Source organism: Xenopus laevis, chromosome 9_10L (genome assembly GCF_017654675.1).
Source record: "Xenopus laevis strain J_2021 chromosome 9_10L, Xenopus_laevis_v10.1, whole genome shotgun sequence".
Taxonomy (NCBI): Eukaryota; Metazoa; Chordata; class Amphibia; order Anura; family Pipidae; genus Xenopus; species Xenopus laevis.
Genome location: NC_054387.1, coordinates 107827105 through 107853483, shown reverse-complemented (window position 1 = coordinate 107853483; position 26379 = coordinate 107827105). Strand labels below are relative to the sequence as shown.

General features: G+C 39.8%; 2 protein-coding genes across 8 annotated transcripts in view; one reads left to right on the top strand and one right to left on the bottom strand.

Moving 5' to 3' along the window:
- Positions 1–26379, top strand: part of LOC108701567 (uncharacterized protein C7orf50 homolog) — a 197181-nt gene that overhangs the window by 118688 nt on the left and 52114 nt on the right. The window lies entirely within an intron of this gene.
- The window catches only part of gpr146.L (G protein-coupled receptor 146 L homeolog), a 51152-nt gene that overhangs the window by 12722 nt on the left and 12051 nt on the right, over positions 1–26379 (bottom strand). For 3 of the 5 annotated variants that reach the window (XM_041575551.1, XM_041575549.1, XM_041575550.1), the window contains exon 1: positions 4583–4810. The exons of the other annotated variants lie outside the window; for them this stretch is intronic. The gene's annotated coding sequence lies outside the window, so the exon portion shown is untranslated. Of the gene's footprint in view, positions 1–4582; positions 4811–26379 lie in introns of those variants that run through there. 5 annotated transcript variants of the gene reach the window in all.

Sequence of the window (26379 nt, the reverse complement as noted above, 5' to 3'; positions counted from 1 at the left end):
CCATTGGGTGCTCTTACACAAAGCAACCAGCATATGCTAACTGTCTATTGGTTGCTATGGGTTACTGGACTAGAAAATTAGAAAAAGATGCACTGAAATACATTACCCCCCTAGTCTTCAATAAATTGGAAGAACTTGCTCTGCGGTTTCGGAAACAATCGCTTCGTTCTTTAAATGAAAGCAACCTGTGAGAATTCCCTTATTACTATTAGCCTCTGACAGCGTTATCTGAACATTGCTATCCATTTCAAAATGCATCATCTTATTATACAATACACATTAAATATATATTACTATATCACTGCCTCTCTAATGTCTGCCTAAAACTAGTTTGGTTACACTTATAAATATGCATATTGATTAGAATGTGTCCTGATATTAAGAGCTTGTACCTGGTTTAGCTATAGAGGAACACCTAGATATATTACATCATAATAATAACCTCAATACATAGGAAGGAATTTGCACCTGCTGTATAACCCTTTATTAGATCTAAATATAACACACAAACTTGCTTGGGTGCATCAAATCCAAGGGTAAATATAACCTTTGTTTTTATTAATTTTTCCTTAGAGTCTGCAAGGTATAGTGCCATTCCTCCTTTGTATATTTCAATTTGCATAGAATTGGAACTGCCATATTGTTTAGTATGCAGATGGGGGGGTAGATATATGGATGACTAAATTGCTTTGATGAAGGAGCTGTTAGCGTGAGTTATTAGGGCAACCTCTGTTATAGCTGACCGTTGCCGAAGGCAGAATAATAATGGACGTTTTTATCGCCATTTTTATTTGCAGAAAGTGAGTTTAATAAGGGAGTATAGCCTGCAGTGATCCTAAGTGGGTTTCTCTGCTTACATGAGTGCTTTTGGCTACAGATTTGAGTAAATCTCCCCTTTGGCCCCAGCCAAAGTGACTGACGCATCAGAATCAATATGCTGATAGTTCAAAGGATTGTAATGGGAGTATAATACACATCCTCTTTGGGGTTTGTGCCCAGTGGAAATAACAGTTCTCGGCCCCACCAGCCTCATATTTCTAAATCCAGGGAAAGTTGAGTTGCTGTGGATTTTGTGTAACTGCTGCACTGGCTAACAACACTGCATAGGCTTCTCCACCTGCACTGTCCAACCACCCACAGGACAGAAGGATATTTGTATCACCGTTTCCACTAACCCTTTCAGTTCATGAAAACCAAGGCTCTGCCACGCTGGAGAAAGTCTTCGTTGCCAAATATACTCCATTTCAGATGTCAGTGTATTATCTGATCAGTTTATAGAGCTGCTCTAATGCAGTCATATAGGAAAAATTGGCTGCTTTCTGCATCTGATAAAAAGTAGCGCTGCAGCTAATATCCTCAGCTATTTTCAGGAAGTTGTAAATGACATACCCCTCATTTTTAAAGTGCCTTATAAATGTTCAACTATATTTTGCTGGGATCGGTCCCAGGGCTGGAAACATGCAACTGCCTGTTATTGTCTTTGGAGTTATGCACTGCAGCATTCATTCAGTGATTCTGACACTATAGCCCTATTACTACATATAAGAACTCTGCCGCCGCCAGACAGTATGAGCTAAGTAATGTCGGCAGCACTGCCTTATCAAACAGAGGGTTTTGAAAAAAGCAATAAGCTTCCATGGGGCATGTTCATAGGGTTCAGGCTGAGGCTACAGGAACAGACCCCCCCGATGGAGCATATGCAAGCTGATGCCAACAACACACTGTGCAGGCTCTGTGCTGGTTTAGCTCAAGTACATGGCATCCGAATTCTGCAAAGCCTTATTGCCATCACAGATGCTTGAATGTTACCACTTGGCAGCATAAGATCCAAGTATAGGAGAAGGAAGAGGAACTCCAGCAGTATTACTGCAAACAACTTTTTATTCCAGGCAGTGGTAAACACAACATGTTTCGGGTTCAATACCCTTTAGTCAAGTATCAAGCATTCACTTGATAAAGGGTATTGAACCCAAAACATGTTGTGTTTATCACTGCCTGGAATAAAAAGTTGTTTGCAGTAATACTGCTGGAGTTCCTCTTCCTTCTCTTATACTTGGATCTTTTGCAGCAGTTGCAGCACAGAGCAACTATTAAGGAATTGGACACATATCATTTGGAAAAGCTGTGCTAACCACCATTCCCCTCTTCTATTTTGCACTTGGCAGCATAAGCTTTAATCCCTAGATATGTTTACAGACTCAGCCCAGGGCTGCCCTTGTTATTAAAGGCCCCTATACACTAGCCGATAAAAGCTGCCGACAGACTGAGTCGGCAGTTTATTGGCCCGTGTGACGGGCTTTCCCAATTGCTATCTGACCGAAAGTAGGCCAGATCTCGATCGGGCTGGTTATGCGGTCCCACGATCTGACCGCCCGTTCTCCTGCATTATGAGATCCGATCATTGGGCCCTAGGGCCCACGATCGGATCAGCCCGATATCGCCCACTTCAATGTGGGCATATCGGGCAGAGATCCACTCGTTTGGCGACTTAGGCAAACGAGCGGATCTCTAAAGCTGGCCATAGATGCAAAGATCCGATCGTTCGAATCCTCCAATGATCGGACTTCTCCATCTCCCAACCTGCCACTAACCATTCAGATCAAATAAAGCAGTAAAAGAACAGATCAGACGATGTTCTGCCCTTGACAGCAATCGTATGAAAGTTATGTCTGACAAAAGCTAGTGACCCAGATTTTCGGTCTCCCACTGAAAATCATACGATTGGCAATACATGCAGAGATGTTATCGACAGCTGATAGAAATCTTTTAACCTGTCCGATCGACTAAACGACCGATCTCCGCTGGACAAAAATGTCGGGACACTCCACACATTCATACGATCGGATCTTTGCGTCTGTGGCCAGCTTTAGTCTATGGCCACATTAAGGCTGGGACAAAGGCATGTGGTTCCTTGTCTCATTAGTGCTGTTATTTTACCCCTTTCTGTCCCGAGAGCAAAAGTCAACAGACACCAGTTGGTAACAAGAATTTATGGCCCCTGTTAACAGCATTCACATTTTGTGCTGTAAACCCTTCATCATGTAGTGCTCAAAAACCCCAAATATTACTCCCTGGAGCATTTACCCCCCTCCCATACCATAGAAGCATATTGCATGTTGATCTCCTCCCTCCCAAGGCAAAGTAAATACATTGATTAAAACCACTTAGAGCCCAGGAGTTCAACTTGAGCTTGACAATTATTGGAGTCAGGGTTATTTATGCAGGTTATCATTGTATTTAAAATAAGCAGCGCTGGAATTAATGCGGGATCACTGCCAATGAAAAAAATGCCAGGCTCCTTCCAGAAGGGTAAAATTACATAAATCAGGGATATCTATGCTATTGCTTATCTCCAACACCCATCATCACCACTCCCCCCAACAGCCTCCTTTGACTTCTATTTCCCTTGTATTTTTGCATAGGGGATATTAAAATTCTTGTAATATAGAAGAACTTTGACTTAGAATTCATGACATCACTAGGCACTTGTTTTAAAAGAATTATAAACCCAAACAACAACATTAGGCTAATATATAAAAAAAAAAATAGTTGTAAGCAACTTCCAAAATACATTAATTACTTATTTGTAATCGTTCAAAGTTACATTTAAATATGATTTATATTGTTTCTCTCTCCCTGGTGGTTGAAACAGTGTAGCAGAAGCAAGCTGTGAAGAAGCCTTCCAGGCAGACTTCTGCTACATTGCTTTTAGAGTCAGAACCAGCAGTGCAGAAGGAGATGGCAAAATACTGCTTTCAGTTGCAATTACTAATAACTTTAATGTCGTTGTTAATTTGTAATGAATGTAAATTTGAAAGTGGCTTAGAATGATATATTCTTTCTTTAGGCATATTTTTATATTTGGGTTTATAGGTTTATATCTCTTTTAAGCATGTGTTTTTCATGTTGTTCATAGCGTTTGTGTGTGGATATATATTTATATCATATATTGCACAACACAATATATTTTTTACACTTTTATCTGTGTTCCAAATGCTGGGGGCCCAGGTCAAATGAGAGATCAACGTAAAGGAAAAAAATGCAACTATTGTTTATAATGCAGACATTTAGGATGTGATGGTCTGTTATATAAGATATTGGGCTAAAGAGAAATGCCATATTTATGTTGCATCAGAATATGTTTGCCCTACTTAAAGGAATGACCTTATTAATAACACCAATGTGACGGAGGAAGCCTAAAGCATTTAAAAGGTTCCACTCCCAAGTCTTACTGCTCACTGATTTTGGGCTCATATCTTAAATCCCTTAAAAAAACCAGAAATGAAAAGTCTTTTTTCATCTGTTGGCCAGGATAATCTGTGTGTCATGTGACCACTAATGCCATACAATAGTATTAGAAGTTCATAACCATGTCAGGATATTAGGACAATCGTAATTAAAATAAATGTGTCTTATCGCACCCTCTGCATACAGCTGCTCCTCTTTGGGGGCAATTAGCCCAGTCTGCACCCCCCCCAATAACATGTCTTTATCTCTGACCCTATAATGGTTACAGTTCTAAGCTGCTCGTGTCTGTAACGCCAGCTCAATTGCACCCGTAAGTGCCTGCACAAAGACTCACCTGACAGTTAGTGGTTGCATTCTGTGCTGCATGAAGTCCGGCCGGCAGGAACATTGTGCAAGTGGGAGCAAGGGGAGCGCTAGGATTGTTGTGCCTCACACACACCCAGAGGCTAAAGCATCATTCAGCTTCCAATTAGATTGAGGACAAAGACTGAAGCAGAGCTGGCAGGGCTGATAAACTTACAGAGCCAGGCTGCACATGATCTCCTATACACACACACACACACACACACACACACACACACACAAACCCTGAGCAGTTTTCCCTCATTGGCTCCAGGCTCTCTTACACGAACAAGCTCTCTACAATCACAGCCCTAAGTGATTCTGACAGGAGGGTTAAGGGGCATTAATGGTGGGAGCTGATCATTGCCCAGAGGCTTCTTTTAGCCAACCGTGAGAGCTTGTTTTTCTTTGAGGTGTACATTGGGGTGAGCCTTATAGAAAAGGCCAGAGTGTTATGCTAAGGCAAAAAGCCTTTTTTTTTTTTTTTTTTTTTTTTTTTTTTAAATGGCTTGAAGTCAGTAAATAGACTGGAAACGTCAAAGTGCCCAAGCAAAAGGGCAAATGTTCAGAACACTCCCAAAATCTCATGTTTCTCCATTCTCTGTGCAATGTAGCATTACCAGTTAAAGGGTAAATAGCCCTTAGTGTTTTGTGTGTTTGTCCATGTCCTTAATCTCCCTTAAAGACATGCAGTCACCCTTATTCTTTCATTTCTCAAATAGATGTTCTCCAAGCGTGTCCCCCTTCATTCAGCCCAAGCCATACGTGACGCACATTCATTCACGTTCACGCACCGCGAGGCGCAGAGTTAAGTAGTTTGTTTGGGAACACCAAAGTCTGCTAACACTTTAACCTTTAGGCTGCACTCACATAAATGCTATTCGTGAATACATTTGTGCAGAGTATCCCTATTCTTACCTGCCTATTCAGATTCCAATGTAAAATATAGTGCTCCTTGTGTAATGGCACTATATACAGGTATGGGATCCATTATCTGGAAACCAGTTATCCAGAAAGTTCAGAATTACGGAATAAATGTCTCCCATAGACTCAATTATAATGAAATATTCCACATTTTTAAAAATCATTTCCTTTTTCTCTGTAATACCTGGTACTTGATCCAAACTAAGATATAATTAATCCTTATTGGAAACAAAAGCAAGTTATTGGGTTTATTTAATGTTTACATGATTTTCTAATAGACTTAAGGTATGAAGATCCAAATTACTGAAAGATCCGTTATCCAGAAAACCCCAGGTCCCATACCTGTACCTTGTACTTGATCCAAACTATATGATTAATTCTTATTGGAGGCAAAAGCAGCCTGTTGGGTTTATTTAACGTTTAAATGATTTTCAATTAGACTTAAGCTATGGAGATCCAAATTATGGAAATATTCCTTATCCAGAAAACCCCAGGTCCCAAGCATTCTGGATAACAGGTACCATACCTGTATATGTATGGTGCACAACAACATGGCCATTTGTGCAAGTGGTGCAACATGCTGCAGATATATGGTACCACTGTGATATTGTCTGATTTTAGTCTTTTTTTTTTTCTTTTTTTCTAGATTTTAGACTTTTATCTTTCACGTTTCACTTTGCTCATAATGCTGCCTATAATTCTTTAGGAGGGATCATAGGAACGACCCTAAATTTAGCATCGCCTGTGTTGTACATGGCAGTGGTACATTGTGTAGGAAGTGAGAAATGCAAACATAAACACCATGGGGCCCTGCAACTGTCTAGATCAGGGATCCCCAACCTTTTGAACCCGTGAGCAACATTCAGAAGTAAAAGGAGTTGGGGAGCAACACCAGCATGAAAACTATTCTTGGGTTGCCAAACAAGTGCTGAGATTGGCCATTTAGTAGCCCCTATGTGGATTGTCAACCTACATTGAGGCTCTGTTGGCAGTGCACCTGGTTTTTATAAAACTAAAATTTGCCTCCAAGCCTGGAATTCCAAAATAAGCTCCTGGTTTGAGACCACTGGGAGCAACATTCAAAGGGTTGGAGAGCAACATGTTGCTCACGAGCTACTGGTTGGGGATCACTGGACTCTAGATGCTGCGAACTACTGCGGCCAAAGAAAGGTTACTGGGAGTTGTAGTTAAAGGAGAAGGAAAGTCTTTGTGCACTTGGGGGTGCCAAATGTGAGGCACCCCCAAGTGATTGTATTGACTTACCTGAAACCCTGGGCTGGTGATCCTATCAGCAGCAAGCTGCACTGGCCCGGGGTTATACCAGTGAGCACCACAGAGCAATCCTCTTCCGTTTTCCTCTTTCTTTGCGTGGCTGCGCATGCGCAGTAGAACGAAAAGCCGAACTTTAACTAAAAAGTCAGCTATTTGCATTTGCCCCGGGAAATTTGAAGAAAGAAGAAGCTGGAAGAGGATCTCTCCGTGGTGCTTGCTAGAAGAGCCCTGGGTCGGTGCAGTTTTCTGCTGATAGGAGCACCACCCCACAGTTTCAGGTAAGTCAATACAATCACTTGGGAGTGTCTAATATTTGGCACCCCCAAGTGCCAGATTACTTTCCTTCTCCTTTAAAATAACTGGAGAGCCTAAACACCATCAGCCCCCGACTGGTTGGATTCATGCTATTAGTAGCGGCAATCAGAAACAACTGCTACCAAATATGGATCTGTAGCTGGAGGTCGAACTACATGATCACTGCCATTCTGCATGGAGTGTGACCCTCTGAGTTTTCAATTCATGTCAGTGGTGATTTGTGGTGGGTAATCGACTTTTATCTAGTGAGCAGAGGAAAGCTAGTGCTCCCATCTGCCCTTTCCTTTATCAGAACTGATAGACATGGCGTCAGCCTGTGTGAAGACACCAAACGGATACCGGTGCGGAAACACAAATATATGCACTAGCACCTATATCCACTGTGCCTGTCAGGACAGATATAGGAAGAAGCTGATGGAAGCACATTGGGGAAAAGCCAATGCATGCTGTGTGCCATTAGCCAGAGGGTTATGGCACCGGGGGCTGTTTTTAGAGCTTTTAGTTGCATGTTTATTGTAAAACACGAAAATGCCCAGAGTTGTTCCCCATAAGCTTATATTGAATAGTGAGTGTGTGGAAGCAGTTTTAGGTTTTGGCACTAATGTGCTTGAAAGTACTCTGTGTTTCATTACCCTGAAAGGCACATAACAGATAAAGAGTTCTTACTTGTTGCTCTTTACCCAAAAGTTCAAAGCTACAAAAATATCACCAGAAATCCAACCGTGCAGTTCACACTATTCTCTTACATTAGATCACAATCGCCCCCACCCAAGTGCTTGATCCCCATGACCTATCCGAAGATAAATTGCAAGGGTAAAAAGACAAAACGTGAAGGTTTATAGGAAACTGAAATACAGCCCGTAACATCCTTGTGTTTTTCCATTACCCACGAGTAATTCAACGGAGATTGAGCAAGCTCTCTGCTGGGGAAATATCTCAGGCATTGGAGGAATGCTAGCCGTGCTTACGGATAAGATTGTGCAACTGTATGATTGTGCAATTCCGAGGATACAAAATAAAAAGAACCCTTTTGAACTTGGCGCACTGTCTGTGCTAGTATTGTGCGTAGCCCTGCTTAATGAGAATATGATAAATATGCCTGGAATGCTCTTTATTGTCCAAAATATGTTAACTCTTTCTGAAAGCATTGTGTCTGTGTTACTGTACCATTTCAAGTGGATACAGCTTGTGATAACAGTGCTCACTGTGGCTGCTTTTTACTTAATGCATCATTAATGGGGTAACATAGTTTTAAGAGCCAGTGTTTCCTGCTCTTGCTGACTGTAGCTTTAGGGCTATTCCACACGGGGAGATAGCGACGCGTTTGCGGTCGCGGCGACAAAGCGCCGCGACAGTCGCCGCGACAAAGCGCCGCGACAGTCGCCGCGACCGGCGCAGGCGACAGTTTTGTATGGGCGCCTATGAAAAAACGCCTGTGCTAACCACACGAGGCGATGCGCTTTTCAACAGTCGCCTGAAAAAGCCTGGCGAGGCATTTTCAGGCGACTGTTGAAAAGCGCATCGCCTCGTGTGGTTAGCACAGGCGTTTTTACATAGGCGCCCATACAAAACTGTCGCCTGCGCCGGTCGCTGCGACTGTCGCGGCGCTTTGTCGCCGCGACCGCAAACGCGTCGCTATCTCCCCGTGTGGACTAGCCCTTACAGTGGGAAGCCAGGAGTAGCTTCCTGTTTTGTGCAGCAGAAATGAACAGTGCAGAGACACAGCTGCACCCCTAGTTCCTATATAACAATCACATTTCTGCTATGTGCTTATATTTTGAAATATTGTTTTAGAACTAACTTCTGCTTTCAAAACTTGCCTCCAAGCCTGGAATTCAAAAATAAGCACCTGCTTTGAGGCCACTGGGAACAATATTCAAGTGGTTGGTGACCAACATATTGCTCGGGAGCTACTGGTTGGGGATCACTGGTGTAGAGAGTGACATTCTGAGACTATTTGCCATTGATTTTCAATTATTATTAATTATGTTTTTGAGTTATTCAGCTTTTTATTCAGCAGCTCTCCAGTTTGCAGTTTCAGCAATCTGGTTGCCAGGGTCCAAATTACCCTAGCAACCATGCATTGATTTGAATAAGAGACTTGAATATGATTAGGAGAGGGCCTGAATAGATCAATGATTAACAAAAACAACAACTCTTACAGAGTATTTTTTTTTTTTTTTTTTAGATGGGATCAGTGACCCCCATTTGAAAGTTGGAAAGAGTCGGAAGAACAATAATTCAGTAACTTTAAAAAAGAAAAAATGAAAGCCACTTGAAAGGTTGTTTAGAATTAGCCATTATATAGCAGACTAAAAGTTAACTTAAAGGTGAACCACCCCTTTAATATCTACATAAGAACTGGGGTGTTGTGATCCACCTGTGAGGCCTGCAGCGCCCAAACAAAACAGCCTCACTTTCCCTATCCCTCCTTCACACCATGAGTTTCCCCAAATTCTTAATACTCCCTTACAAAAGCAGTGTTTGAACATTTCTGTATACAAATCACCATGTTTTAGCCACGATGCAGTGTTTTTTTTCCAGAATCCCAACTTCACTGTGAATTTGTAGCTGTTCACCACACTTTTCCTACATATAATCCAAGGCCCCAGTCACTATAATAAATAAACAAGTATATATATATATATATATATATATATATATATATATATATATATATATATATATATATATATATATATATATATATATATATATATATATGTATATATGTATATATGTATATATGTATATATATATGTATATACTGTATATACATACATATACATCACAATGCCACTGCACACACTTGCCGATAAGTTACATACCCTGGTGCTCCCAGGAATTCAAATATAGGTAAGTAGATGCCGATGCACACAGGGAATTTTTTAAATAAATACTCCTTTATTATATCGACGTTTCGGTCCCCTGCTGGGACCTTTCTCAAAAGAAAGGTATATAGTATATAAAGTGAATAAAGTACCCCCTCTTGTAAAATATAAGGATATTATAAGTTACCAAGGAGTTTCATGACCATATAAAAACACGAGGCCGAAGTGTATATAAATGAGTGATGAGTCTCAGAGATAGTTTTACATTGTATCCCTCTGATTTAGTAGTGGTGATGACATCTCTGTTCACGTAGCATCGATTGTGCTTCTGATGTACAGCCGCATATACAATGTACAGGCATGGATTTTGGAGTGACATCATGTTCACGACATCAAGTTCCTAAGCCCCTATAGCTAATGTGTCTTGGCAGTAAAGTAAAAAAGAGCTCTGTGCTCAGGGAGTTCCTACCAAGATATACATATATTTACCAAAATACATCATTGTTGCACGTAATTATTCTAAGCATTTACTAAGACAGGGATTCCTGTAACGGCAATTTACATTTTACAGTACTGGCAAGGAACACATTGTATTGGGCTTAACACACACGCAAATTAAACCCACTCCGTTCATTATATAAAATGTTGTTAAAACATGTTTCATTTTATTAATCCAAATAAAATCAGTTTAGTTTTCCTTAAAGAGGATGTAAACCCAAAAATAATATTCTGGCCGTTGAAAGAAATTCCACTTCCAAGCAGCTTTCCAATGTACAGTACTTTCTTTCAGAGGTGATCAGTGTAATTGCTATGAAAGTATTGTCCGTGTCTCTTTCTATTCTCTGCCCTAGTGGTTCTGACTTTTCAAACAGCAAAAGACAGTGGATTAACGCCTGGGGGTATGCAAGGCTGAACCTAAGAACACACGCAAAACTAGCAGTGTACCACGGCTTGACATTTTGTTAGTAGAATTGTTGTTTTTGTATTTGGTTTGACGTCTAGAGAAATAAACAAATATTGTTAAAAAAGTGACTTGACGTATAGAGAAATGCCTGCTTTCCCCACAAGAGAAATGTTAGTTATTCAAATATTATACAAAGGGCTGCAATGTTACTAGCTCCATCTCCCGTGTGTAGGGTAATTTGTTTTTGCGCATCCACTTTCAGTACACCGTATTCTTAGCAGTCTATGGATTGCCTATATAATCTGTATTGTAAAGTTTTTACACTCTCTTATTAAAATCTCAAAACATTTTAATTACAGGCATGGGATCTGTTAAGTGGAAACCTGTCATCCAGAAAGCTCAGAATTACTGAACACTTTATCCCATAGACTCCACTTTATCCAAATAATCCAATTTCATACCTCCCAACATTTTGGAAATTGAAAGAGGGACAAAACTGCGTGGCAAAAATGTTTTGACCATGCCTATTTTATGGCCACACCCCCTAATGACCATGTACATTTTGCAAAATTTGGCAGGTTATGAAAGTTTGAACACATTCCTGTGGTTTTTATGTTATTACAATTTTGCTAATGAAGGTGAATTGCTCTTTAAGCTACAAGTCAGTTTCTCCAAGAGACCTGCTTATCTTAAATTGTTACAAAAGTTTCCAAGTATCTATTCTCTGCTCTCTGCCAAAAGCCAATTATGTTTTAGAAACTTTGCATCTTTTCCTGGCTGTTCTGTGCAGGAGATCAAAGAGAAAGTCAGGACATTTCAGTAACGATTCGGGACTGCGGGTTGAGCCGTCGAAATTAGGACTGTCCCGCAAACACGGGACAGTTGGGAGGTATACAAATTTCTAAAAATTATTCCATTTTTTTTCTCTGTAATAATAAAACAGTACTTTGTACCTGATCCAAACTAAGATATAATTAATCCTTATTGGAAGCTGATTGGGGTTATTTAATGCTTACTTGATTTTCTAATACATTTAAGGAATGGAGAACCAAATTAGTGAAAGATCCGTTATCCAGAAAAACCTGTGCGTTCTGGATAACAGGTCCTATACCTGTATTTGTTAAAGAACATGTATGTTAAAGAACAAACACTAAACCATGTGATTACAGGGAAACTTCATGTTCAAATGAACTTTCAGTATAAAGTAGGCTGTGATATTCCGAGACAACTTGCAATTTGTTTTTATTTTCATAGTTTTGTTTTTCTGAAATTATTTAGCTTTTTGTTCAGCAGTTCTCAAGTTTGAAATTTCAACAGCTGTCTGGTTGCTAGGGTCCAGTGTACCTTAGCATCCAGGCAGTGGTTTGAATGAGACACTGGGATATGATTTGGAGAGGTCCCACACAGAAAGATAAGAGTATGTTACTCATAAAAGTAACAATAATGTTACAGTTGTAGCTTTAAATATCAGTAGCTTAGTGATGTACGGGTCGGGTGGGTTCTGGCCGACCACGCACTCTTCTTCACGGGTGGCGGCCAGGTTGCCCCACCCCTTTTGTGACATCATCGGCTGGGCGGAGCGGGTCTATAAAAGCAACCCGGAAGTCAGATGCTGGTGTGGGCTAAGGGAGGGCGGGTTAAGATTGGGTGCGGGTCAGGGAAATCCCGACCCGCCCATCATGACAGTAGTTTTTTGGAGTGCCAGATTCATTGACCCCTGTTTGAAAGCCTGAAAAAGGCAGGAGAGGAAGGCAAATGATTCAAAAATAATAAAGATTGAATAATAATTATAAAGTTGCTACTAATGGCCCATTTCAAAACATATTAAAAGTTTAATAGGATATTTAATAGGAAATTCTAATGCACATTAGACGTTGCACCCGCACATTCAGTAATCCATATCAAGCCTAAATGTGCAAGAGACTCGGGGGGCCAGTGCCGAGCCATAACTATAGGGATCGTGACAGCATTGGGGACTTCAGTCCTAAGAGGCCTTAAAAAAGAAGGAAATCTTTCCTCACTGAAGGCAAGAAACTGCAGAGTGAGGGGCCAATTCATAATTCTGCATGCAGGGGTTGAATGAAGGCAGGGAAGGACAAAACTGCAAGTGAATGAAGGCATTGTATTTTTTTGGGGGTGGTGACAAGGATAGGAGCCCTGGAACAGATTTTTCCCAGTGACCCAAAGGCTTGCAGTTATTATGCCATATTGTATTCTGGGTATAGGCAGCTGGTTGTACTCAATTAGAGCTGCTCTCTGTGTTACACTATATTCTTTTATATCACGCTACAATATTTTTATCTATATAAGTACATTCCTCTGTGTGAGCATAATCATAATGGAGAGGCTTTATTATAAGTAGCATTATTCTTTGCTTCTCCTCATTCTTGCTTCGTCGCTCCTATTAGGCTTGGAATGAGAATCCCTTTGTTACTACAGGTATGGGACCTGTTATCCAGAATGCTCGGGCCTGGGATTTCCCGGATAACGGATCTTTCTGAAATTTGGATCCTCAAAGCTTAAGTCTACTAGAAATTCATGGAAACATTAAGTAAACCCAATAGACTGGTTTTGCTTCCAATAAGGATTAATTATATCTTAGATGGGATCAAGTACAAGGTACTGTTTTATTTTTACAGAGAAAAAGGAAATCATTTTTAGAAATTTGGATAAAATAAAGTAAGGCCTTTCCATAATTCAGAACTTTCTGTATAATTGGTTTTTTTTTAATAGTAATATATCCACCTTAAAGAATGGCCTTTTTGTGTTTCATAATGTGCCAGATAGCATAAAAAGATGTGCGTGGGGAGGTAAGTAGAGATTTAGCTGTTTTGAATTAGTTACCCTTTAATTTCCCTCCCACTCTGCTACTTAATACTATTAAGGCTTTGCGGTGCCCTTTCTGACAGCTCTATGTGAAGGCTCTTTTATGAACCATGACTAGACTGTTGTGTTTTGACAGGAAGGAAGCCATTACGTGACACATGATTACAGGGGGTGAAAAATTTTTTCCAAGTGGGCACAAGGGGTTGCAAGTAATGCAAATTATAACTTGAATGCATGCCCACTGGATCATTACAATTCATTTTTGTTAGTAGTAAAGTCAGTAATACATATTCACAGCTAAAACTTAAAGGGGGTTGTTAAACTCCAGTTTGCATTTTCAGCAATCTGGTTGCTAGGGTGCAAATTACCCTAGCAACCATAAATAGATTTAAATAGGAGACTGGAATATGAATAGGAGAGGCCTGAATAGAAAGATGAGTAATAAAAAAGTAGCAATAAATAACAATAAAGTTGTAGCTTTACAGAGCATTTGTTTTTTAGATGGGGTCAGTGACTCCCATTTGAAAGCCGGAAAGGCAAATAATAACCTATAAATAATGAATTAGCCATTCTATAACATACTAAAAGTTAACCCAAAGGAGAAGGAAAGCTACGTAGGCAGTTTATTGCCAATAGATTAGCCACAATAGTGCAAGCTAGAATGTTATATTTATTCTGTAGAATGTTTTACCATACCTGAGTAAAAAGCTCTAGAAGCTCTCTGTTTGTTTAGGATAGCAGCTGCAGTATTAGCTTGGTATGACATCACTTCCTGCCTAAGTCTCTCCCTGCTCACTTATAGCTAAGGGCTCAGATTACAGCAGAGGAGGGGGAGAGGAGCAAACTGAGCATGCTCACGCCCGGGGCAAGGAGGTTTAAGCTGAAAACAGGAAGTCTGATACAGAAGCCCATGTGTACACAATAGAAGGAAAGAAATGCACTGTTTTTTTTGACAGAGGACTCAGAGCAGTTTACTGGTGTACCTTTCTGATAAGGCTTACTTACTTTTAACCTTTCCTTCTCCTTTAAATGTGAACCACCCCTTTAATATATACTTGTTCTTCAAAAATGCTGGATGGACCAATGGGCGACAACTGCCCAGCAGCCTGGCACACTTGTCCAGATGGCAGTCAGCATGTCGCTGTCAGTATTCCAAGAAAAGCTGCCCAGTAATCAATAGATGTGTTGTGCTGTATGAAGATGCACCCTTCTGTTTTTTCAGGGTAATGTAGGGTAACAGGGAAGGGGAGTTTCTGGATTTCTATAAGGAACTACTACTTTACAACAGTCTGATCCATTTTTCATGTCAAATGCTGCACTTCAAGATTTTAGAAGGTGACCGTGTAGACAAAGTCTGGGAGCTGGTCCAGCTTTAAAAGTAACCCAAGCCTAACTTATATTAACTAAGCTGATTGTGGCCTATCAGGCTGTGTAGAAAGGGGAACCCCACCCAAACAATAATTTTTCTTTTTTTTTAAATGCAAAAGAGTGCAACTATCCAATATCTATTAATTTGACAGTGTAAAATATTTTAAAGTTATAAATGCAATTGCTATTGAAAGCAACATCTGTCTATCCCTTGCTGTTTTTTTCAATGCTGGACCTGACTCAAGAAGCCAGTTCTCCTCCAGTCCAGATTCTAGTTCTCGCATTGCCTTACATGTTCTGTAATGTATAGGCCTTTGATGAAATACACAAGGTATTGTGGGATATCGCTGCCTGTCCGGTAACTCCCATTAGTGGCCTGGAGTTTTTGGTGGATACTCCATTTATCATCAATAAATGTCATTTATTAGATGTAATCATTAAAGGCAGTCAGCTGGCCCCTGGGTATTTTCTAGTCTAGTGGTCTGTACCCAAAATCTGTAAAAAGCAAAAGTAGTTCTAAGCAACTTTCCAATATTCATCAATTAAAAATCTCAAAAAGCTTTACAGTTATTCGTAAATGTAATTAGTATGGATGAAAATATATTGGAAGCCAGCTGATTAACAGACCTGAAGGAGGACTTTGGAGTCAGATTAAAAAAAACCTGCTTTCAACTGCAGTTACAAGTAGGAATAAATTAGAATCACTGCAGCTGCTTAATGTATACTGGAAAGTTAATTCAAGGTTTTTCATTGTGCAAATAACAGTTGTTTTTGGGAGGGAGACTCCCCTTTTTTTTGATAAGCATGGTATTTTAGTACTCTCTGCCCAGGTCACTCTTCATTGTGCACTTCATTTAAAATCTTTCAGAGGATTTCACAGGAATAATTTCTTTTCTCTGGAAGAGCTAATGGGGTAGATTACAGATGAAACAGAATGAACCCTCCGGAAAGAGTTTTTATGCAACTGCACATGAATGCAAGGAATGCAAATTATCATAACTTGAATGCATGCCCACTGAAAGATTACATTTCATTTTTGTCAGTAGTAATGTAAGTAATACATATTCACAGCTAAAACTTAAAGGGGTTTACCTTTGAGATAAGAGCAAAGGTTTGCGAGGCTGGGGGCGGATTTCAGGGAAACTATTGCGTTCTCAGCAACTACTTGATACTGACCCGTTCCTATGATTTTTATAGGAACGTGTCAGTATCGCTTTAAGCTTTTTATTCAGCAGCTCTTCAATTTGCATCTTAACCAATCTGGTAACTAGGGTCCAAATTACCCTAGCAACCATGCATTGATTTGAATAAGAGACTGGAATATGAATAGGAAAGTGCCTGAATAGAAGGATCAGTAATAAAAAGTAACAAAACATTTGTAACCTTACAGAGAATTTGTTTTTTTTTTTAGAAGGGAGTCAGCGACGCCAATTTGAAAGCTGCAAAGAGTCAGAAGAAAAAGGCAAATAACTATAATACTATAAAACAATAAATAATGAAAACCAATTGAAAAGTTGCTTAGAATTGGCCGTTTTATAACATAATTAAAGTTACCTTAAAGGTGAACTACCCCTTTAATGTATAATATCAGTCTTGCATTTGGCCTTATAGGGCCTACCAGGTTACTTGCATCCAGGGCCTACTCTTACAGTAGTGATGTGCGGGCCGACCCCGCACGCTCTTTTCCGGATCGCGGGTGCGGGCTCAGCTCTTCTTACTGCTCTCCCTGCCCGCGACCTTCCAAATGCCGGCTTCCGACTTACGGGTTGAGTTTTTATAGACGCGTGCCTCTCGCCCTGTCCCTTTTGTGACGTTATCGGCGGGGTGGGTCTATAAAAGAGACCAGGAAGTCGGGCTCGGGCGGGCGTTGGGAGGTCGGGTTGCAGGTGGGTGTGGGTCTGGAAAAGCACAACCCGCACATCACTATCTTACAGCCATTATATGTAACGCAAACATCCCAGTTGTCCCAGTTAAAGACGGACAGTCCCAGTTCCTGGACCCAAAAAGTTTGAAGTTTAATAAAAATCATGGTGTTTCTGGGCATAAATAGAGTGGAATGGGAAATGAATTAAAATTTAAAATGCAGTTGAGGGTATGTAGTGTAACTGTTGTTGTGCTTTCTAACTTGAGTTTGTCAACATCTGTTCTGTTAATATCCTAAACTGTTCTACTATTACTGTATGACCGCTGATAGTGGAAATAAAAATAAGTCAGCCATAGAGAGTTTAAATAGTCTGTTACTATAGGTCACTTAGTAATGAGTCCCACATGATTTCTTTTGAATATTACTAATGTATGTGCCTCCTAGGACACCATACTAGTGTTTTGTACTGAATAGATTTTCACCTGGAGACCAATTCTGTGTTAATGGTTTGTTCACCTTTGAGTTAACTTTCAGAATGATGTAGGGAATGATATTCTGAAACAATTTGCAATTGATTTTTATTTTGTATTTATGTTTATTTAGCTTTTTATTTTGCAGCTCTCCAGTTTGCAATTTCAGCTGTCTGGCTGCTAAGGTCCAAATTACCCTAGCAATCATGCATTGATTTGAATAAGAGACTGGAATTTAAATAGGAGAGGCCTGAATAAAAAGATGAGTATTTAAAAAGTAGTAATAACAATAAATTTGTAGTCTTACAGAGCATTTGTTTTTTAGATGGAGTCAGTGAGCCCCTCCTCCTGAAAGCTGTAAAAATAAAAAGGCCAATAATTTAAAAAAACGATAAAAAAAATTAAAGGAAGACCAATTGAAAAGTTGCTTAGTATTGGCCATTCTATAATTGTATTATTCTGTAGGTGATAGTAGCACTTTATATTTGTATTTCAGAGTACTAATATTTTATTCACTGCATATCTGCCCACAGAATTCAGTCTTTACTAGCATTCTGACCACTGGACTCAGGAATAGGTTTCCATATTTGTCCAGGTGGCTTCATGATTCTTTAGATGTTGTGTAAAATGACAGATTGCATTAAATTATTATTTTTATTTAACTGAAGACTCAACCTGTTCTGTCTGTTCTATAACTATTACTATTAGATTATCAGCTCTTGCAAGCAGGGCCCTTTCAGTTCTGCTGTCTCATTTTGTCTCCCATATTTGTTCATGTATTTTAAGGCAACTGATGGCTATATGTTCATTTTTAAAGGGCTGGAATCTTGCCCCTTTATTTTTATTTTACTAAGCAATAGTTTCAAGTAAAGAAAAAGAACTGTGTCTCAACAGCATTTGAAGTCGATGGTGGAGAAAAAGTGGTTGCGCTCTGATTAACCGAGCAGTCAGTCCAACTGGCACAATCACAAAAGCATCACTGTTTCCCTGTCATTTAACCACATTTTTTATCAGTGCTTCAGGACTGTGGAGTTATTCTGTACATGGCGTTGATAGCAAGGACGAGGGATGGAAGCTATTGTCCTTCTGATGGTTTTTCTTGGCACCATAGAACTTTCATACCAGGAACTCCTATAGCATTATAAGGGGCAGCATCTACAAAGTTGAGATCCCATTGGTCAATAATTCTCTTCTCATGCAACCAATTAGATCTCTTAATTAAATGTCCCATTGTGAACAGTGGAGAACTATTAAAATCTTGCTCCTGTGCTATTCCTTTAAATATTAGTTCAATGAATTAACAGTAAATCAAATGTCAAACCCTTAGAAATTCAATGTGCACGTGGGCTTTTTGGTTGTTTAAGAAAAGTATTTGGGGGAGCAAAAAGTCCTTAAGTATGGGATCTGGAAAGATCATCTCCCATAGGCTCAGTTTTATCCAAATAATTAAAATTTTTAAAAATGATTTACTTTTTTTCTGTAATAATAAAACAGTAGCTTATACTTGATTCCAACTAAGATATAATTAATCCTTATTGGAAGCAAAACCAGCCTATTGGGTTTATTTAATGTTTACATGATTTTCTAGTAGACTTAAGGTATGAAGATCCAAATTACAGAAAGATCTGTTATTCAGAAACCCCCAGGTCCCGAGAATTCAGCATAACAGGTCCCATAACTGTTTTTGCAATGACAATTTATAAACATCAAAATAGCTGCAGACAGCCCTAGCCATAAGCCTTTCTCTTTCATGCATGAGACTGATTATTGACTGACTGGAGTCGTTTGAGTTCAGAAAGTCGTTACGTTTAGAATCCAGGAACACTGAGGTCCCGGAAGGAATAGTTCCAACAGCCAACATGTTTCAGGAAGACACAAATTCAGGACACACACCATTTAACAGAAATAAATCAGATTGGGCCTTGACCCCTTCGCGTTATGTTTGCAGATAGGACAGCACTGTCACTGCCTGGCTCGTTTCTAAGGAAAATAAAATTTCATCACATCTCAGTTCTAGGAAACTGGCAGATGTCAGGAAGATGAGTAAATGAATGAGTGCGGCCAAAAAGCACGTTTGTTACTGATTAATCCACTCATCGATATTCTTAGCTACATTTAAATAGAATTCTGAAGAATATGAGTTCTAGGTGCAATAATTAGGGATGCACCGAATCCAAGATTCGGTTCGGAATTCTGCCTTTTTCAGTAGGATTCGGATAAGGCCGAATCCTTGTGCCATTTGCATATGTAAATTATGGGCAGGAAGGGATAACACATGACTTTTCATCACAAAACTAGGAAGTGAGAAAAAAACTCACTTATTCCTTTCCCAGCACTAATTTGCATGTGCAAATTAGGATTCGGTTTGGTATTCGGCCAAATCTTTCATGAAGGATTCGGCTGAATCCCAAAAAGTAGATTTGTTGCATCCCTAGCAATAACGCAACCCAGACCAGTGTCTTATTTAATATAAACCATTCTACCATTCTAACCATTGGCACAGCCTTCTGTATGGCAGGTATAGAATCTGCTTCAAGCAGTAAGGTTGATGGGAGAGCAAAACTACAACAGTACAGTTTAAAAAAAAAAAAAAAGGGCATTAAAGGAGAAGGAAAACTACAGAAGCATTTTATTGCCAATAGATTAGCTACAACAGTGCACGCTAGAATGCTATATTTATTCTGTAGAATGTTTTACCATACCTGATTAAATAGCTCTAGAAACTCTGTTTGTTTAGGATAGGAGCTGCAGTATTAACATGGTGTGACATCACTTCCTGCCTAAGTCTCTCCCTGCTCTGGGCTCAGATTACAGTAGAGAAGGGAGGGGAGCGGGGAAAGAGGAGCAAACTGAGCATGCTCTTGCCCAGGGCAATGAGGTTTAAGCTGAAGGCAGGAAGTCTGATTCAGAAGCCCATATGTACACAATAGAAGGAAAGAAATGCAGTGTTTCTTTTGACAGGGGACTCAGAGCAGCACTACTTTTGGGGTTTACTGGTATATTTAGATGGACCTTTCTGATAAGGCTTACTTAGTTTTAACCTTTCCTTCTCCTTTAACTCGAGGGACAAACACATCATTTTGCCTCCATATAGGTCCCTGGTAAGTCCTCACCTTGAGCATTTTTGGGCTCTTATAAATCAGCTGGAGAGGGTGCAGAGACGGGCAACTAAACTGGTAAGGGGGATGGAAGAATTAAACTCTAAGGAAAGAGTTGGAATTGTTCTCTCTGGAGAAAAGGGGCTAGAAGGCTTTAAGAACTAAAGTCACCCCTTTAGACTTGAGGAAATGAACTTTGAAGAACGTGGTTCTTTACAGAGTGGACAGTGAGGTTGTGGAATGCACTGCTGGGTGATGTTGTGATGGCTGATTCAGTTAATGCCTTTATGAGGGGCTTGGATAATTTTTTGGACAAGCATAATATCATAGGATATTGTGATATTTCGTTAGTTTAGTATATGTATCTGTATATACCATTTATTGACAACGTGAGTGTATATATAGGTCTGTTTATATGTGTTATACATGTGCACTGGAGTCAGGGTTGGATCAGTTTTGTAGAATTCAGGGGTCTGTTTAAATGTCATTATATTGGGAAATGGACATGTATTACAGTTTGATTTAAACACACTTATTTATATATTAACTGTTAGGAAGATAAGGGGAAGATCTATTAGGATGCACTGAAAATATTGAGTGATACAAATATACACAAAAAACTACATCTTTAAAAGTTCATTTCTAGTTAAGGGAAGCATAATACTGCAAGGCTCCCTCAATCCTTGTCCGCAATATACTCTGCTAAAGGGTTTATATTTAATCCAATGATCCCTGAATTTCCTGTTATTGTAATTCCACAGAATTCTGTATTTGCCTTAACCCCTTTAGTGCCTACATCCCTACAAGTTCCACCACTCCAGCCTTGTGTTTCATACAAAGGTCTTTGTTAACCAAAGCACAACCTGAATATCAAGCGCTGCATTGCTTATGGGTCATAGCAATGTATTAAAGTTGTATTTTGTGTATCATGTAGATACATTCTTATTCATTATTGGCCTTCATATATTTTTTTATTTATTTTTTGTACTTTTCAAGTATTTTGTTTAGCAGCTCTTCAGTTTGGTATTTACATTGCTCTGGTTGCTATGCTCCTTGAACCTTTAGCAACCAGGTATCTGTTTGAATGTCACAATGAAAGATAAAAGGGGAGAGCGCCTGAAGTGAAAGAGAAGTACAATGCAGTAACGATATCGGATAAAACCCAAACCATCAGTGTTGTTGCCATTGAATACTCTAGGACAGACAGGGTGACTCTTCTACTATTTCTCTATTTCTGTAACCTTGTTGTGCGCTAAGAAGGGGCCAAGAAGGAGAGGCAGGTAGAATAACAGGCAGAAGCCTGATTGTTTCTCCACTCTTTCTATAGCCTTGTTATTAACTATAGGGTGCCCAGTCCATTTCATTTTCTATATATTCCAGGAAGCAGAAGAGTAACTACAGAGGAAGCAGACCCTGTGGCTGCAGGGGGCAGACAGGAGGTATGGGGGCCCCGTGAGGCCCTAATTAATGAGCAATTTCAACATATACGGGCAAATTCATCAAGGGTCGAATATTAAGGGTTAAGTAACCCTCGATATTCGACTGGTAATGAAAATCCTTCGACTTCGAATATCGAAGTCGAAGGATTTTGCGCAAATACTTCGATCGAACGATTCGAAGGATTTTAATCCAACGATCGAAGGATTATCCTTCGACCAAAAAAATGTAGCCAAGCCTATGGGGACCTTCCCCATAGGCTAACATTGGGTTCGGTAGCTTTTAGGTGGCGAACTAGGGGGTCAAAGTTTTTTCTTAAAGAGACAGTACTTCGACTATAGAATGGTCGAATAGTCGAACGATTTTTAGTTCGAATCCTTCGATTCGAAATCGTAGTTGAAGGTCGAGGTAGCCCATTTGATGGTCGAAGTAGCCAAAAAAACACTTCAAAATTCGAAGTATTTTTTCTTCTATTCCTTCACTCGAAGTTAATGTATTGGCCCCATATTGTTAAAACAGGACAACCGCTGGGTATGTTGAAGGGGCCCTAAAAATTGATTTTCCTGAAGGCCAGTTTGAGAACAAAGACCAATTTCCTACAATTCTGTAAGACGTGTCTATGCTATAAAGCAAATTCCATTTCATTTGGTCAGAGTGGTAAACAGAAAACCAGAAATATTATCATTATATAATTACAGCAATGAAATCTATTATCTGGAATACTCAATACCTGGAATTTTCTGCATGGATCTTTCCATAATTTAGAGAGCAACATTACATTACAAAAACCCAACTGTATTTTCTTGCCAGCAACATGGGTTCATGCATCTTAGGCACTAATAAAGTTATGTAATACAAGGCACCAAGTTTGCCCAGGGACAGTAACTCATAGCCAACAATCAGCAGGTAGAATCTACTAATCACCTGTTTAAATGCAAGAATCATATTGGTTACCATGGGTTCCTGCGCCTGGGCTTTATACTACATTAGGGGTATGTACTTTGATTATTAAAGGAGAACTAAAGCTTAACTAAAAAAAAGTAGCTACACATGCTGTACATTATGTTTTGGGTTTCTATACCAGCCCAAGGTAACCACGGCCATTTAGCAGGGAAGAGCTGTGTCTCCAAAGATGCCCCAGTAGCTCCCCATCTTCTTTTCTGCTGATTCACTGCACATGCTCTGTGCTGCTGTCACTTACTGAGCTTAGGGACTCACAATATACAGTATATATAGAATATAAATGTCACAATATAAGTCTGATTAGTAATTAATACAGATAATTACTACATGGCAGCACATACACCAGTGCAACTAGCCTTGTAGCATCATCTTATATTCCAGACAAACCTCATTTTCTGCTTGATAAATTGATATGACCCCTAAGCTTAGCTTCTCAACAGCTGCTCAGAGCCCACTGAGCATGTGAATGTCAGACACTTTCCAATATAGTGACCCCCTGTGACAAGTTTAAAAATACAGGATCATTGCTGCTATTGAGAAACTTAAGCTTTAGGCTGGTGCAATAAGTTCAGTATGAAAGATATGACATTTTAGCCATATTCATTTTTAGGGGTTAGTTCTCCTTTAAAGAGAAAAAGCACAACAGTGACATTATAAGGGTTCTCATGAAAATCCTTTGCTGAAATAGTACTCTATGTAGAATGGCATACCTGTATTTCAGAGTTTGCTAGATAATGGTTCACCTGCTTGGCAAATATAATCTTTAATTCCCTAACTTGTTTTCCTTCCAGTAAATATGCTAAAAACAGCATGGCAAATTGGCTTTCCCCCGATTTCACACTGCAAAGCTTCTCCACACACTCCTCCACAAAGTTTATTACTCTGGCAGTTTGGCAAACAGATGTCAGAGCGGACTCTTAAATATGATATGTTTGATTGTTATTCTCTCTCCAGTGACAGAGCCCTCTCGTAAAGCTGCACCTGTTGATATGCACAGGATCGCCACATTTCCAGGTGCCATTTACTGGGCTCCGTGTTCTGTTCTCTCAGAATATATTCCCTTCTGGCACAGTTAATGAAATTTGGCATTCTTTCAATACACATGATTTCCAGAAGCAAGAAAGCCCACGCATCTTCCCCAGCTCAGTGCTTTTCTCATTTCTGTCTTGTGATCTCATTTTCACCTACTTATTAGCCTTTTTTTTACATTTTAAAAAAAAGATTTTATTTTCCAGCTGTTGTGGACTACAGGTATGGCATTTATTATCTAGAAAGTTCTATAATATAGGATTGTCATAAAAACATGAATTCTCTTTTTACAGATGTCCCTTTTTACTCTGTAATAATTGAACAGTACCTTGTACAGGACCTGTTATCCAAAATGCTTTCTGTATAATGTATCTTTTCCTAATTTGGCTCCCATACACGGGCCGATAAAAGCTGCTGACAGACCGAGTCGGCATCTTATTGGCCCGTGTGGGGCCATCCGACGGGCGTCCACGATCGATATCTTGTGGTGTTGATCGGCAGGGAAAAAATCCCTTTGGATTGCGGCCACATCTGTTCGTTGATTAACATTGCCTACATTCTGATTCGATCGTTGGGTCCCAGGGCTCACAATCGGATCAGCCCGATATTGCCCACCTCAATGTGGGCATATCAGGGAGAGATCCGCTTGTTTGCCAACATCGCCAAACGAGCGGATCTCCCTGTGTATGGCCACCTTTAGGCTAAGGCCACACTAGGCGATAGCGCCGCGATTTGACTCACGGCGACTTTTCGCCGCGACTTTTAAGCCGCAATCGATGGGGAAACTTTTGCGCTGGCGTCTATGGGGAATCGCGAAAAATCGCCAGCGTAAAAACACACGCGGCGATCTTTTCTCTACTGTCGCTCGAAATTGCCTCGCTAGGCGATTTCGAGCGACAATAGAAAAAAGATCGCCGCGTGTGTTTTTACGCTGGCGATTTTTCGCAATTCCCCATAGACGCCAGCGCAAAAGTTTCCCCAGCGATTGCGGCTTAAAAGTCGCGGCGAAAAGTCGCCGCGAGTCAAATCGCGGCGCTATCGCCTAGTGTGGCCTTAGCCTTAGTCTACTAGAAAATCATGCAAACATTAAATAAACCCAACAGTCTAGTTTTGTTTCCAATAAGGATTAATTATATCATAGTTTGGATCAAGTACAAGGTACAGGTATGGGATCCATTATCCGGAAACCCATTATCCAGAAAGTTCAGTCTCCCATATACTCCATTTTATCCATATAATCCCAATTTTTAAAAATGATTTCCTTTTTTCTCTGTAATACTAAAACAGTACATTGTACCTGAGCCCAAGTAAGATATAATTGATCCTTATTGGAGGCAAAATCAGCCTATTGGACTTATTTAATGTTTGTATGATTTTCTAGTAGGCGGAAGGTATGAAGATCCAAATTACGTTCCGTTATCTGGAAGGAAAATCCCAAGTCCAGAGCATTCTGGATAACAAGTCCCATACTTTTAATGTTTTATTACTAGAGAGAAAAAAGAAAAAATGGAGTTTATGGGAAACAGACATTCTGTAATTCTGAGCTTTCTGGATAACAGATCCCATACCTGTACTTGGTGGTAACTGAGCATACATTTATATCGATCACAGAAGTATCCTATTGAATATATATAAAACATACTGTATGTGCCCAAAATGTACAGCAGAACTGTTCTTACTAGAGGGAAATATGTAACACGTGCACATAGTGATACCATGATGCCTCACTTTCAGAACAAAATGAATTCACAAAAACACTTTATATACTAAATCAGTTGACTTCTGTTAATGAACCTAGGTAAGCCACTTGCAGCCGTGCAGACACTCGTAACTGGGAATAGTCCAAGGGAATATCTTCTTTGTAGCTTGCCTATAGAGTTGCCAAATGGGTAAATATTTATTTAGCTCCGTGCAAATGTTGTCAGCACTCAAATCCCGAACCGCAGAAAGAGCTGGGAGGCTTACCGAGGTTAGCCAAGGATTGACTACTACACTGCAAGCATGTGAAATCTTTACATTGATGCCAGGTTTCCTCCCCGAGAAATACAGACTGCAGGGCAACATGGCTGCCTTTTTATTGGGATCAGCCGGAAAAGATCTGGGACAATTTAAGTTTTGAGCTGTTGGGAAAAAAACCCTCTTGGGAATCTTTGGCTTTATATGAACAATGTGCTTTTTTTTTCTCCTTATTTACAAGCTCAGCGGAGATATTTCATTTCAAAATTTTGGGCAAAAACAGATAGTGTAATTTAAACTTAATTAGAATTTCTGCTGTTCTGAAATATATGCCTCCCCTGGGTTATTTTAATGCAAATCAGGGCCATGTGAATCAATCCTAGTGTATGTTGTTACCACAAATGCAAAACAATATATATATATTATTATTTTTATTCTAATACAGGGATTTTACAAGTCACACTCTAGGCCACAGCTATATGTGCATGAGTACCGCGGAGTTGTGCGATATCCAAATAAAGGACTTTTGATG